At 42.5% G+C, this 12,427-nt stretch overlaps 1 protein-coding gene across 2 annotated transcripts in view; it reads left to right on the top strand.

The window, feature by feature from the left end:
- The window catches only part of LACC1 (laccase domain containing 1), a 61,217-nt gene extending 56,778 nt beyond the window's left edge, over positions 1 to 4,439 (top strand). For both annotated transcript variants that reach the window (XR_013824840.1, XR_013824841.1), the window contains one exon: positions 4,285 to 4,439. The gene's annotated coding sequence lies outside the window, so the exon portion shown is untranslated. The remainder of the gene's footprint in view (positions 1 to 4,284) is intronic.
- Positions 4,440 to 12,427: the final 7,988 nt, after the last annotated feature.

The raw sequence follows: 12,427 nt of genomic DNA, 5'->3' as shown, positions 1-12,427 counted from the left end.
AAAAAAAATCTAATATATTGCTTATGTTTGGAGAAAGATTTTTTGAAAGATGCAAAGCTGAATGGGATTGTTTGCATCTGAGATCAGTCGTAGATTCTGTTGTTCAATAAATCAGTCTGGTTTGGTTTGAGCACCAGTTCCATGCTGTCAATCTATATGGACAGGAATAACTATCTAGAAAACTTGTTTTAAACGTCTATTTCTGCTCTCAACCCCAGGGATTCTGGATGAGAGGTTTTCCGTGGATCTCAGGAATGAGCCTCATGACAAGTGTTGCTGATACAGGGGTTTACAGGCCTCGAGTCACACAACCACTAAGTGGTAAAGCCAGGTTTCAAACCTAATTTTGTCTAAATCAAACTTGTGTTATAAACCATAACACTCTGTTTACTGTCAGGAGCCCGGGTCTAGCTTTGCAGTCTCACCTGAGTGATGACGGTGGGGGGTGTCCCGTGGCACTCAGAGCAGGGGGAATATTAGGCAGTTGCCTGCTTAGTTTTCTCATAAATTGACAGTAGAATAATAGGTGTTGGTTTGGTGTCCTAAGGGTCTCTGTCTCCCAGGGTAGAACCTTCCTCATTGACTGGCACATCAGCCCTTTCGTGAACTTCTGGAAGACTTGAATTTTGTAGGTTGCTGCCCTGTAAGCACAGGTTGTCTGGTTTAGAAGAGCACTTTTTGGACCACTTGCAAGAGTCTGAGAGGAACTAGGGTGGCTACAGGACAGTGAGTGAGGGAAAGGGTGATGGGATTTGGGGCTAAGGAGGTATACAGGGCACAGATCAGACAGAGTTTGGAGGTCATGGTCAGAAATTTGGTTTTCAGTCTAAGTATGGTGAGGAACGCATGGAATGTTTCACACAGGGGATTTAGTTCTCTGATTTTATGTCTTAAAAAATAGCCTTCTGGTTGAGATGTAGAGAATGGATGAGAGGGAACAAGAGTTGAAGTGGGAAGATGGGTAAGGAGGTTGTTTTACCTTTTTGAAAAATTTTTATTTATTTAATTAATTTATTTTTGGCTCCGTTGGGTCTTCATTGCTGAGCACAGGCTTTCTCTAGTTGTGGTGCGCAGGCTCTAGGCACACGGGCTTCAGTAGTTGTGGCTCTAGAGCGCAGGCTCAGTAGTTGTGGCTCACAGGCTTAGTTGCTCTGAGGCATGTGGGATCTTCCCGGACCAGGGCTCAAACTTGTGGAGCACAGGCTCCGGACTCACAGGCTCAGTGGCCATGGCTCACAGGCCCAGCCGCTCCGCGGCATGTGGGATCCTCCCAGACCGGGGCACGAACCCGTGTCCCCTGCATCGGCAGGCGGACTCAACCACTGCACCACCAGGGAAGCCCAGCAGGTGGATTCTTAACCACTGTGCAACCAGGGAAGCCCACCCTCTGACTAATTTAAGTGTGGAAAAGTTCCTCATGAAGGAAAAGCCAATAAAGAAAGAAAACTGATAGTTCTAGGATTAATGCGGCAGGAGCAGAGTAGAACTCTGATAGAAATTTTTAGAGGCTCCCCCACCTCCTCCCCAAAGTAATTTTGGAGAAAAGGTAAGAGGGATAGAGAATCAGAACTTGAACATTTCAGATTTCATTTTTTTTTCCTTTTTATCCTTCTAAAATCCACCCCCGCCCCCCAAATATTTTTCTCCTCAACTTTAGCAGTGTTGACTCTGAAAGCCTACGTGTCAGGCAGGTGTCTAAGATGATGATAATCTCTGTAGGAAATTACATATGTAAATATTCTTTCCTTGGAGAATTGAAGAAAAATAGGTTTCTTGATGGTGGATAAGAACCCAGCTCTGGAGTCATTCTCCATCACACAAATTACTCTTGTAGTAGCTTGAAGGTGGTACACTCGGTGTCACAAGACAAGTATCTCCTTGTGCAAGAAACATGACTCAAACTGCCATGAGACCAGAACAGAGTGGTGGTTTCATAGATGCTGTGCTGTTTCCACACATACTACATAGAACTCCTTTGATAGCAAGCTATAGAAACCCAACTTGAATTACCTTAATGAAACAGGGTATTTATTGTAAGCGCAGAAACATGTCTCCTGGAAACCAAGGTCAGAAAGATGGCTGGGCTTCTGGAACAACTGGATTAGGCTCCTGAAAACCCTGATTCCTCACATTCTTTTTGTTTTTTAACAGTTTTATCTACCTGAGAGGAAGATAGCTGCTGAAAGCCCTCAGCACTTTAGCCACTTAGACAGAGAGAGAGAATGTGATGCTCTCAGTCCCAAGCCTAAAACTCCTGAAAAAAGAGCTTGCTGGCTCTGCTTGAGTTAGGGTCTCACCCCTGTGAATGAGTGTCAGAGGAGGGTAACACTGGGCTCACAGAGTGGACTCTACAGCATCCATGGAGGTGGACAGGAGGGAACAGCTCTTCGAGGAGAGTTGAAGAAACACGTTTTCTTCAGAGGTCTCCAACGATAGATAGAAAGGTACTAGGTAAAAAGCCCCATACGTATCCACTGCACAAGAAAGTCTGTGTATGTGAATGTTGATGGAACTAGTTCTCTTAATTAAATTAATGACCGACCTAAACTAGCAAAAAGCAGAACACTCAATCCAAAGAGATATCTAAACATCACGAAAATAGAATGAATAACAAATAAAGGCTGGCATTGTATTTTTCTGTGAACTGTCATCTGGGAAAGCCATTTCAGAGAAGGACTGACCTCTTTGCCTTCTCTAATTAAATGGTATCTTAATCTCCACAAGCTGGATTTTCCTACAATGAGGTAAATACTTGTTTACAAAGTGTTTATAAAGTTTATGAGGGCAAAGTCCCTCTTAACCTCTCCCCGATCTTCCCAATCTGATGGGTGAAGACATTTACCTCTGTTAACATATAAATATATGGATAATCTACATAAATAAATCATGGACATTTTTACATTTCAATAAACATAAATCCTACGTTTTTAAAAAATAATTTACCTTGAAATAATTTCAAACTTAAAGAATACCATATCCCCCCATCCAGATTCCCCTTTATTAGCATTTTACCACATTTATTCCTTCATTTTCTGTCTTTATATAGATATAGAGCTAGATATACCCATCATTATTAGTTTTTTTCTGAGTCATATGAGGGAAAATTGCAAACATGATGCTCTGTCATATTTAGATCCTTCAGTGTATATTTTTCTACATCATGTCCCCAAACAAGGACACTTTCCTACCTTTCACCATACAAATTTTCCAATCAGGAAATTAGCCCTGACACAACTGATGACACTACTCCCCAAAGCACAATCCACAGATGCCTTTCACATCTCCACAGTGGTCCCCAAAATGTCTCCCTTTCTCATTCAGGACCCAATCCAGAATCATGAGTCGCAGTTAGTTGTCATATCTCTTTAATTTCTTTTATTTAGAGTAGTTCCTCATTCTTTCCCTGTCTTCCATGGCCTTGGCATTTTAAATTCTGTATCTGTATTTCATTCTATATTCATTCTGTATAATGTCCTTCAACCTGTGTCTGTGCAATGATTCCTCAGGTTCAAACAAGAATGTCCATGCATTCTTGACAGCAAAACCCCCAGAAATGCTATTTATGCTCTTCTCAGGGCACCACACAGGAGAAAATATGATGTTGACCCATCCCATCATGGGGATGTAAACCTTGATCACCCTCCCACCCATGTTAAGAATCACTTCTATAGGGGCCGGGATGGCTGATGCAAGTGTGCTGCTAACTTCATTTTTGTTGTGCTGTGGAGGCGTGGCAAGAGGGACAAGGACTCTTCATTTAGATTTTAATGTTGAACAGACCTTCTGGAAGAATCTAAACAGCAGGAACTCAAGATAAGGGCTTCAAGAAACACAGAGAATGGTCACAAGAGTGTCAAAAACTTACAAAACTAGAATTATCCTGTACGTTTAACAACTGCTCATAGAATTATAGAACAAACTAAAATTTTAGAGCTGGAAGAGACGGTCAAAAACATTTAAAACAGATCTCTAGCCCATCAATTGTTATGAATTACTGACTGATTTTGTTAATGGGCTTCTTCAATGCTCCTCTCACCTCTTTTTCCTGGTACTGCCAGTGGGGAAGTTCCCAGTGAACCGCTGCTTTAGAGACTGGGAGGGTACAGAGATGCACCTGCCTCCTTTGGCCAGGCCTGAAGGGAAGGGTAGATCCAAAAGATAAAAACACTGGGGACACAAGGACAGTCCATCCCCATTCTTAAGGTCATTTATTCAGGGTTTTTTTTTTTGTTTTTTTTTTTGTGGTACGCGGGCCTCTCACTGTTGTGGCCTCTCCCGTTGCAGAGCATAGGCTCCGGACGCGCAGGCTCAGCAGCCATGGCTCACGGGCCCAGCCACTCCGCGGCATGTGGGATCTTCCCGGACCGGGGAACGAACCCACGTCCCCTACACCGGCAGGCGGACTCTCAACCACTGCGCCACCAGGGAAGCCCTATTCATGTTTTTTATCGTTTGTTTCATTCCAAAAATTATTTAAGATTCTACCTGAAAACATATATACAATGCTACAGGGTAACTGAAGGAAACTAAAATAAAACCAGAGACAAAATTAACACACAAAATCCTTGAAATACATTGCCTGAAGAGGTTCCAGATTTGGTTCTGAGCTTCCTAGCTGCCAAACAAAATGAAACATGATTGATTACAATGTTTAGAGTGTCTAAAAATGAAAAATCCCTTTTTTTCAGAGATGCACAGCTCTTCCTGATATTGAGAACTGAGAGAAACATCTCCTGTGATTGATTTCCCAAGGAGAACGACATCCTCAACAATAATTTCTGTGATAAATAAAATGGCAAGTGTAGAATGACTTCTTCTTCTTACCTCCCTGGATGCAGGTCAAAGAGGCCCAATGCCAAAGCATAGCTAGTGTACAAGGGACCAAAGCAATGAAATCAAAAGCAATATTTTTCTTCCTTAGCTCTTTTAGATTCAAGAGGAAGGAGTGGATTCCTATAGCCTTATGGTAATCTTCCATGAATGACATTTCTTAAAACTAAGCTTTTTATTTAAAAAAAGTTCCACAGAGAACTTCACAGTATATTGTCTATTTACCTAACCTCCAGGTTACTGACAAAGGGAAGTGCCCTACATATATTTTAAGAATAAACTGAGAGAAAGGCAGGTTTGACATCTCCTTATGACATTTTATGAATAATATGGGGTCTAACCAGGGGCCAGCCCCAGCTTCACACAGGGGTTGGGTAGAGGATGTACCCTTAGGCAGGGCCAACATCTCCTTATGACATTTTATGAATAATATGGGGTCTAACCAGGGGCCAGCCCCAGCTTCACACAGGGGTTGGGTAGAGGATGTACCCTTAGGCAGGGCCAAGATCTTCCCCAGAAAGTAATTAATTGTTTAACTTGAACACACAGACAACTCAGGCCTAGAAGCATTATGGGTTAATACATGTTCACAAAATTTTCACTGGAAAATATTGCCATTAAGTGACATGCATCACCTAAAGTGTCCATTAAAAAAAAAACCCACCTCAAAGACATAGTTTAATTTAAAGAACTAATGTAAAATACTATTTAATACAAACTAATTAAAATTTAGAATCTCTGAGCTCAGAATGATAGGATTCTGGAATGGTCGATGTTCATTTGTTCTTTCTGGTTATAGAAAGCTGTTCAGGAACAGCTGTCCAGTTTATGACACCAAACTATGTCATCAATTTCCAGCTATGATGGAATACCTGTGTTCCTGCTGGAAAACAAAGAGCCATTAAAAAAAAAAAAGTCTTGCTGCAGCCCTGCCAAAGCAGTCAGGACCTAAGGACCTAAGAAAAGGGAACAGCAGAGAGGCGTTTTCTGATTCTTGTTCTAGAGCAAGACATGAGACTCTGGGCAGAGAACTGCTACAAGGCAGATGATTAACCAGCTAAAAACATTAACTCTTATAAAGAGATAATTAAGTGAAGAAAAAGTAAAACAGAGGCATATAAAAGTCACTAATTATATATATGATATAATTATATACCAATGTCCAGCCACTGGAGCAACATGTATGCCCAACTAGGGGGCAGGGAAATCAATCTCCCCTTCCCACAAGTGACCCCCAAGGGACTGTGCCCTCTGCACCCCAAAGTACACAGTACCTGGATCAGGGGTGGGTGAGAGGCTCACCCCCCCGCCCAGAGTCACCTGCCTAACACACTGTGGTACAGCCAGCCCAGGATGCCACCCTGGAGTGCACATCCTGTCCCAAGATGGTGTGGAGCACATCAGTTCTACTTTACTTCTTCTGGTGGGAAGGGGCAGGAAGGGGAGGCTGGGCATGTCCTGAGGCAGCAGGGAATGAGAGGGTGGGTGGTTGAGAGCCTGTGTGAGGGAGGGCAGTTGAGATGGGCCCTCCTGTGGGCCAAGTCTCCAAGCCATTAGTACATGCTCCACTGGCTCACTTCTTTTAAAAACATAAGTCAAAGATAAAATTAAGAATTTCAAGACAACACCATTAACCCCAAGCACAAGACCCTTGTGAGCATGAGGCTCTGTAACTGCATTGGTGGCATCCTTGGGAAGCAGGCCTTGGTTGGAAGTGTTTTCTTCAAGGTTATGGAGCCTGGTCATCATGTTACTTGAGTCCTCTTCCTGTGCTAAGTTCTTTCCTGCTTCAGCCTTTGGTTTTCGATGTTTTGTGCGTCGTTTTAAAACACATCGTTCTTTTTCTTGCTAGTAATTAGTTTTACCAATTCCCCATGTCTGAAACCTTCTGATAGAAAAATAATAGAATAGAAAAGTAGAAAAAGTTGAATGAATGTACTGCTAATTTTCAGGGATAGTGCGTCAATATTCTTAATTTAAATAAAAAAATACGTCTTAATGGATTTTAACGGGGTTGGGTTAAATTTTGTCTCTGTGATTCCCCATTCTTTATTTTGATCATCAAAGTCACTATTTAATTCTCCGAGGGACCTCTTCTAACGTACTAGTTTTCATGGTTTAAGTGGAAAATTAGAATATCACACTGGTTTGCAAATCTGGGTCTGATGAATGAGAATATTGTAAATGGAAACTCTACTTGGAAAAATACATTTCAAACTCCCAAAGAGGTAGATATGATTTTTTTTGTTGGTTGTTTTTATTTTGTCTTCAAGATTTCTGATAAAGAGTGAAGCCCAAAGCCAGATAATCATACTAAAAATACTTTGGGCTAAGATTGACTAATGCCCGTAAAGCCCCTCTTCTAGAAACTTGTATGAGATTCTCACAGGGGCAACCAAGACAGGATCTTGAAATTATAACTTCTCATGGCACAGCTGACACTCTTTGTTTCCTGGCTCCAAAGAAAAGTATAATCTTAACATGTATCCAATACCTCTTAAAATACACTCTGACTCATCTCTCAAACTCCAGGCCCTATATTCCTGCTGTAAATTTGATATTTAAATACACATTGAAGCCTCAGGGGATGTGAGCTTGGTTAGCAGGGAGCCCTATTTATAATCTGCAAAGTCCATTTGTTTTTCTTATCTTTCTTAGATTTCTGGCTCAGTCAACAAAGCTGAGCTGGAAACTTTAGTCAAGAACTCAGCAGCTTAGGCAATGTAATGAGGAAAAGAGGCCTTCAAGGAGGGAAGGTTATAGAATGCAAGTCCCTGCGCCCCACACAAAGTGAGGCCAAACAATAACAAAACACCAGAGTTTGGAGCAGGGAGAGGTTTATTGCAGGGCCGTTTCAGGAGATGCGTGGCTCACGCCTTAAATACCCTGAACTTCCCAAAAGCTTTCAAGCAAAGCCCTTTTATTGGAAAGGTGAGGGACGGGCGTGGTTAGTTGTTGCACACTTCTTGGTATTAGATCCTTTGTTCTTGAGGTCAGGTCATGGTCAGGTCATGATGTTCCTGTAAACCTCCACCAAAACAGATGTTATTCTCAGTTCTGACAAGAAAGGGCAAGGTCCCAAGGCTCAACTTTAGCCCTCCAAGGTCCAGGACCTGGCCGAGAGGATGGGGTCCCTTCGCGGGCTGGTAACCCTGCCCAGGAGCGCTCGTCCAGCACCCAGTCTGGGTCCTCCCGCCAGTGTCCAGGCCCAGAAGAGGAGGCAGATCTCAGCTGGCGGCACCCTCAGGGCCAGGCCCCCAGGCCCTGCCCAGCCGATGTCACTGAGGGAGCCAGGCCCCCAGGACCCGGCCGGTCCTCAGGCTTTTCATTTAAACTGGAGAGAACCATTTGTATAGGATCAATAGGAATACACGTTGTAGCAAATCAGGTTAATTCCCAGCTCGCGACTGCTGCCCTTCTTTGACAATAGCCCCAACCGTAGAGGTGGACCTGAAGTAATGACATGCAATGTCCCTGCAACTTAGCCCTGCCCTCCGGCCACCTCCGAGGGGTAGACAGTTGATCCAAGCTGGACCAATTTTTGAGACTTGGGCAGAAAGACTGAAGCTTGTTGAAGCTGTTACCTTAATGGCAGTGTCCGCATACTGCAGCTGCTGAGGCCTCCATGGACCACGACCCACGGAGACAGACCCCGCCATTAAGTCACGGAGGTGGGGATGGGGGAGACGTTTGCTGCTGCTTCAAGGCCTGGGCCCGGACAGTGGGCGGCTGTGGCGAGGGCTCTGGAGCTCTGCGGGACACAGCGCTGTCTGTCCCGGGGCTCCCTAGCTCACCCGAGGCCAGAGGGCCTGAAGGGCCCCGGGGAGAAGGCACGATGCATCTCTCACCACACTCTGCCGCAGGGACCACTGGGAGCCGACTGTTGGCGGAGCAGAACCTCTAACCACTGCACTCAGGATCTCGTCCTAATGGTCTCGCGCGAATGGCTTCACTCAGGGTCTCCCGCTGACAACCGTGCACCCACCCCGCCCCTATTACAGGAATGGACACTTTGAGGGCCAGCAAGACCGGCCATGAAGCGTGGACAGCTGGACAGGGCAGTTAGAAGTCATTCTCTAATGCCCCCTGACTTCTCTTGCTCAGACCTCCGAAGAATACTTTGTTTTACCTGTCTAGCGCATGGGAGGGGTGGCAATAACTGAAATACTGTGGTATTGGGAGGTCGTGGTGACAGGACGAGAACGGGAGTTTCCAGAAGCTTGGCTGGGATGCCGCGATTCAGTGTTACGCTGGAGAAGGTTGTACTGGCTTAAGAGACTTGACCGTTAAATATTCTGGTAGCTTGAAAATGGCCACGGGAATTGGTATATACTATAAATCAAAGTCCCCCCACCCAACCATCCACTGGCCCAGGATTTGGTTTACCAATACTGCAGTGTCTGATTTTAAGCGTATACTATTTTCTAGAAATGTTCTCTGGCTCCCTCTGATTGCCTGTGCCTCTTCCTTTGTGGCGTTCTGAGACCCTTTTCTCCATTTATCTCCGTTATTTATGCACCTGCTTCTATTCCTGGCCGTATAGGCCATAACGTCTAGCACATAATAGATGCTTAACAAATGTCTCTTGTATCAGTGGACCCATGAAATGCATATTTTCAGACTCACATTAAAACTAAGAAAAGATAGATCTTTACTAGCAGCATTTTTTTCATTCCTTTTTTTCATATAGGTAACATTTAGTGAGCGCCTATCATGTAACAATGTACCAGGTCCTGAGGATTTACCACAGAGTAAAGCATGTTTCTTTTCTTCAAGAAGCTCAGTTTTTTGAGGAAGACATATATAAATAACCACACTACACTTACATCTATGTATTGATAATAAAATAAGAACAGTCACGTTCAATTTTAAGAATGAGTGTGTTAGAGTATGAGTGTGTTTTTATAAGAAGTGTGCTAAGAATCACTTTTAACAACATGAAACTTGAAACATTATAAGTATCCATCAGTAAGGGACTGGTTAATTAAATTATGAACTGCCAGGAAAATGGAACGGTATGCAGCCACTAGAATCAGGTACAGTTATGGATGCTGACATGGAAAGAATCTCAAAGATGTATTTTTCAAAGGAAAGAACAGCACAGTGAAAAGTTGCATGTATATAATGACCCTTTTTTTTTTTACTAAAAGGATATATACATAAATATATTTGCATGTAAGAATGCTATTATATGCATGCAAAAAATTTTTAAAGGAAATACAAGGTGGTTATCTTTAGAAGAGATTGTAGAGAGGTATATTTTTTTTTCCTTTTTAGTTTTAATATTTACATATTTCAATTCTCTATTATAAATTTCAGTGGAGACTATGAGACTGTTTAGTTTTCTTCTTCGTACTTTTATATAATAAATAACTCTAAATGTTCTTTAGAAAACAGTGAGGGACGCCATTAGTATGTTTAAGTTTTATATAACCATTTGGTAATACTTATCAAAAATTTAGAAGTGCCTACCTTTCATTCCAGTGTTTTTACTGCCAGGTATGTATCCTACCAAACAAGAGCACAGAGGTAGATGTACAAGGATGTTTGGCCCATCACCTAAATGGGTGAAAATCAGGAGTGAAATACCCATGAAAAAGAGACAGGTTGAATGAATTATTACAGTGCATCTAAGCAATAGCATATCAGGTAGTGGTTAAAATAGATAAAGTCTTGAAAAAAATGCTCCTGGTTGCAAAACAGTGTATTACACCCTCATTATAACAGTGAAAATATTATATTCATATAGATAATAGAGTCACATCCAATGAGGGGATTCGGTCTTCAAGCAAATTCATCAGCTGAGAATCAACTACAATCAAACCTGCATCTACAGGCACTAGGACCACACTCAGCTGTGAGATGTTCACCCTCCACAGGCCTGGAAGCAGCTGTCCTTAGGGTCAGCGGAGTCCCAGGCTCTCTCAAGTCTCTGTGCTCCACGGAGTAGAATAAATAGCCTGAACTTCTATTTACGCTGCTTTCTCTTTGCAATGTTCTCTCTTTCTATATATTTTTATTATATGTGCATTAGTTGGTTTGGTAGGTTATAATGCAACTCCAAAGATAAAGATTTATATAGAGTAAAATATCTGAAGGGCTACATGGAAAAGCATAACAGTTTACTTCTGAGAAAGAGGTGGAGATAGAAAAAGAGAAAATATTTTTTCTTTGTGCCTTTTATATTGTTTGAGTGTGTATTATTTTATACATGCTAAAATATATATTTTATACTTAGTATTTTATACTAAAAAGAAATTTTAAAAATTGATACAGCTAACAAATTTAAGGAAGTGTGGAGGGGTATGAGACGAAGGTGTGTTGGGAGATTGAATTTGATTCTGTAGATAATGAGAATCACATGGAGATTTTTAACCTCTAAGGGCGATGATATTTCAATTGATAATTTTGGAAGATAACGTATAGGATTGAAAATTATAGGTGGCACTGGTGAGAGGTAGACTGAGTTTATGAATTAGTTATCTTTTGGTTTTTATCTAAATAATGAAGATATTCCTCTACCTAGTTTTGCACTGGAAGTTCCTAGGGTACAGTATTTAAGTCCCTATGTGGCTATAAGAGTAGACAGACGGTCAGACATTCAGTCCCCAATTCTTTCATCTCTACTTTCATCCTCATCTTGTGTCCTGGCATCCATTAAGTGTTTATAGGTGTCTTGGCAAGAGGGAAATTCAGGCTCCTTCTGAGTCATACGAGTGGACCAACGGTGATGCAGGGAAGAAAGCTCCCAATAGAGGTCAGCCTTGCTGGAAATGCAGAGATGGACAATCCCTGTTCCTAGAGTGGTCAAGGGTGTCAGGGTGCAGCTTGAAAGTTGTCATTGGAGGGTGACCTGGGTTGTACTCAGTGGCACTGACTCCCGGCTAATGGCCCAGGGCTCTTTGAGTTATAGTGATTTCAGTTCCTTCCCCTGGTGACTTTCAGAGGGTGCTAATCTCCTCCAGGGCAGGTTCAAATGAAAATCCCTGTGTGAATGTTAGGTGAATGAGAGTTCAATGGGGTACCGATCATTGGATTTGAAATACTTCATGTTGGGTGAGGTGGCCCAGAAACCCTCCAGCAGAAGAAGAGGCAGGAAGGGAGGTTATGCAGCATCTGAGTATTGATTTGACTCCAGAATGTTATCTACTCTTGTTGGCAAATACTGCATGTGCTGTCCAGGAACATGGCTGTGAGGCTGGGTGAAGTCCTCTGCTTTGGCAGAGCCCTATCCTAACCCCGAAAAGCTTTTGCGGGAAGGTCACTTCCTGTCCCTTGCTCAGATCAGATAGCTTTCGTCTATAACAAGTCTGAGGCCCATGTTGATACCATTTATAGAGAATGTTTCTTTCATTATATACCTAGCCAGATCCTAAGACAGGCCTTCCGAGGAAGGATGGATCAAGACCATGTCTAGTGTCTGTCACATCATAGAAATTAAACAACTATACCCTTTTCAGTTTCTAACTCAAATCCAGTCTACTGGCCCCATTTCTTTCTACCTTTGTGGTAAACTTATTGGATTTTGTTATCCTCTTTGCCACTTAACCTTGATTGGTAACACCGTAAATAGATCTTTCCAACTCATTCATTCATT

The sequence above is a fragment of the Stenella coeruleoalba genome (genome assembly GCF_951394435.1).
Source record: "Stenella coeruleoalba genome assembly, chromosome: 18".
Taxonomy (NCBI): Eukaryota; Metazoa; Chordata; class Mammalia; order Artiodactyla; family Delphinidae; genus Stenella; species Stenella coeruleoalba.
The sequence above is the reverse complement of the archived record's forward strand: the minus strand, read 5'-3'. Positions and strand labels throughout refer to the sequence as shown.